The 3,823-nt window shown below is 36.5% G+C and overlaps 1 pseudogene; it reads left to right on the forward strand.

Moving 5' to 3' along the window:
• LOC107748631 (transcriptional regulator ATRX-like) overlaps positions 1-3,823 on the forward strand; it is a 50,515-nt pseudogene that overhangs the window by 28,822 nt on the left and 17,870 nt on the right.

The raw sequence follows: 3,823 nt of genomic DNA on the forward strand, positions 1-3,823 counted from the left end.
ATTTAAAATAAAAATCCACATTCGAATGCAAAAACGTTGCATTCAAATTTTAGGTGTGCATCAGGCAGCCTTATCAGTGGCACACGAAATGCGACAACGATGTAAAGTGTCGTTGCATTTTAATGCTTTTGTTAGCCTGTCCATTTGAACCCACTAGATGTGCCGCTGCTACGTTGTTCATTCAATATATTGCAGAAAATAGAACAATCAATGCGGGGAAACCGAAACCAAGCCGTTCACACAGAATGCATATTTATTGCATTTTCTAGAGGGACTATCACCGTTGCACTCGCATCTCGCACAAGAGAGTCGCATGTTTAGAAAGCTATGTAAAATTAATGTAAGTTAAACTTTTTAGGAGTTTTAGGAGTTTTGCATTACCGCCACCTATCTCTCAAATGGACCATTGACACTCCTAATTGAGATTGTAGATATAGTGTCAATGGTCCATTTGAGAGATAGGTGGCGGTAATGCAAAACTCCTAAAACTCCTAAAAAGTTTAACTTACATTAATTTTACATAGCTTTCTAAACATGCGACTCTCTTGTGCGAGATGCGAGTGCAACGGTGATAGTCCCTCTAGAAAATGCAATAAATATGCATTCTGTGTGAACGGCTTGGTTTCGGTTTCCCCGCATTGATTGTTCTATTTTCTGCAATATATTGAATGAACAACGTAGCAGCGGCACATCTAGTGGGTTCAAATGGACAGGCTAACAAAAGCATTAAAATGCAACGACACTTACATCGTCGTCACATTTCGTGCGCCACTGATAAGGCTGCCTGACGCACACCTAAAATTCGAATGCAACGTTTTTGCATTCGAATGTGGATTTCTATTTTAAATTCGACGAATATTTTAAATTCACATTTTTTTTTGACAGCCCTAATGTGGCCTACCATGCAGTATGAGCCTGTCAGATTTACAACCTAATGTGTATTATTTATTTATTTTTTGTTTATTGTTCTAGATCACTGCATGGTGAACTTCATTAAGGAGAATCTGCTGGGCTCTCTAAAGGAGTTCCGGAATCGTTTTATTAATCCAATTCAGAACGGTCAGTGCGCAGACTCCACCCCTGCTGATGTCAGACTCATGAAGAATAGATCGCACATCCTCCATCAATTAATGTCAGGATTCATACAGGTGATGAAGAGAGAGAAAGAAATAGAGCTAAAAGCCGTAAAAAAAAGTCTAAATGATTTGTGTTTGTGTTGCAGAGGCGGGACTACTCAGTCTTGATGGCCTGTTTGCCACCAAAGCACTAGTATGTGCTGTCAGTCAGGATGACATCTCTGCAGTGTCAGTTATACACACACTATCTGCAGAACTACACAGGTCAGAGTCTCACAAGCACAAACTAGAGCTTAAAAAGTACTGCACCAGTAGAAATGTGTCTGTAGAGATTAAGCCAGTAGTTCTTTTCAAGGTATGGCTGATATTAAATTTCTATAAAATTTATTTTCTAAATAAATAAAAAATAAAACACTAAAAACTCAAATCATTGTAAATGTTGCAAATAAAAATATAGGCATCATATAATTATAATGTACAATAATATTATAATGTATTTTTATTTTGAGATTTAACAGAGTTATTAAATTATGTTGTGGAAATTAACCATAAGTCAACTTTAGATGGTGACAAAGATAATGTAAAAATGTAAAAACAGGAGAAATGAGCATTCACAATTATCGTATAATTGGGTGATATATTAATCCAGTATTGCATAAAAATAGTCTTATATACGGACATGGCTTAAAATTGCTTAATGGTTCTTATATATCAGATGCTTTCATGATTTTGCAACATCACATTAAGGTTTTTGTCATACCACCTAACTCTAGCATACACTGAGCCAAATATTGTCTTTGTTTTAGGGAAAGGAGTAGGTGTGAACAATTTGTTTCAGGACCTTCGTGTTCTGAGTTTGATATGGACTCATCCCTGGTGTCTTAAACTTGCTCAGCTGAACAGGAATAAGGTACATACATACACTCATCCAGATAACACTAGCGTTCAAACGCTTGGGGTCAGCAAGATTTTATTTTTTTTAAAGAAATGAATACCTTTATTCAGCAAGGACACATTAAATTAATGTAAAGGGACAGTAAAGACATTTATAATGTTACAAAAGATTTCTATTTCAAATAAATGTCATTCTTTTGAACTTTCTATGCATTGAAGAATCCTGAGAAGAAATGTATCACAGTTTCCACAAAAAAATAATTAGCAGCATAACTGTTTTCAACAATAATAATAAGAAATGTTTCTTGAACACCAAATCAGCAAATTAGAATGATTTCTGAAGGAGCATGTGGCACTGAAGATTGGAATAATGGCTGTTGAAAAACCATTTAAAGTTTAAAAATGTTTTAAAGGTTTTAAATTGGAATAATATTTCACATATATGCACAGTATGTCAGTAATACATCAGTTATTGCAGTTACTGTTTTTACTGTACACACAGAAATACAGCACATTTAAAAATCTTACCGACCCATAATGATAGCGTATACACATCTTGCCTCATTTTTACAAACATCCTGTCAATGGTCACTTGATTTTTCTCCATCAATTATGACATGAAATATGATTACTGTCTTTCTGTGTGTGATGCAGGGGAAAGAGGAAGAGCCTGCTCCTGTCTTCACAGGTCTGGGTGCAGGTTTGGTGAGCGATTCTGTAAAGCCGAATGACTCTGAAGGGTATGCTGTGTTTCGTATCAGATTTGAATATTTCCTGTACCACTAATGTGCTTCATGCTTTTGTAAAATATCAGACATCAGAGCTAGAGTAACTGAATTGAAGAACAAAAAGACATTTGTCTTTGTAAACAATGTAAATTAAAAGCATTATAGAATATTTTGTTTTGGAAGCAATTGGTAAATGTGAGACTGATACGTGCAGGGCCGGCGCGTGCATATAGGCGAACTAAGGCGACAGCACAGTCAGGGCGGCAAAAAGGACAGAGATTTTAGTTTATCTTTTGGGCATTCTTTGGAATTATTGCACTCAAATCAACAAGTTATCACCCCTTAGTTATTCTAACTCTAAATTAACTTAGCTTCATAGTAATGCCGCTCCCGCGCTGTGCCCCACCTGAGCGGCGTCAATATCACATGCAAACCACCCTCATGTACTTCCATAAATGTCATCAAAATGAATAAAACTATCCGGTCATGAATAACCTTTGCTACTGGTGATGTCTGATGAGTTTTAAAGCCCGACACGCGCTTCTGAACGGTAAGATTATAGCCTACTGTGAGAGAAAACGTGGTGGATACATCCAAAAAAACAAAACAAAACATGGTTTTGGACCAAAACCGTATTTTGTTTTTTTAGCAGGTAGCCTAGATATTAAATCTTTATCATTTATAACGCTATGAACAGTGTTTAATTTGTAAATTGCGAGGTCCCGGAATAAAGCGGGTTGACGGATCCGGCAAGTGATCAGAGGATGGAGAGGTAATGGAGCATTCGCGCAATCATTTAGTGGACCCACTTAAGTGATTACCAGCTTGCATCAGTTGCTTTTATAGTATGCACATATACTCTAAAATATCATGGTTATTTTATTGCAACATTTTTTTTGTGTTTGGGTAGTTTTTGTGTAACCCAGCTCCTGGGACAGGAGAGTCGCAACAACCCAGTGTTTGTAATGAGCGCAGATATTTTGCATTCTCTTCAGGTGAGAGTAGTTCTCAGTGCCGCCGACTTGCATTTCTTTGGTCAAATATAGGTTTGTGTATGTTTTATTTAATCTGTAAAACAGTTTCTTTGCTGTAAATCATTTTATTTTATGCAAAGCAAACCAAGTC

This window comes from Sinocyclocheilus rhinocerous, unplaced genomic scaffold (genome assembly GCF_001515625.1).
Source record: "Sinocyclocheilus rhinocerous isolate Xijiao unplaced genomic scaffold, SAMN03320098_v1.1 scaffold2665, whole genome shotgun sequence".
NCBI classification, from domain to species: domain Eukaryota; kingdom Metazoa; phylum Chordata; class Actinopteri; order Cypriniformes; family Cyprinidae; genus Sinocyclocheilus; species Sinocyclocheilus rhinocerous.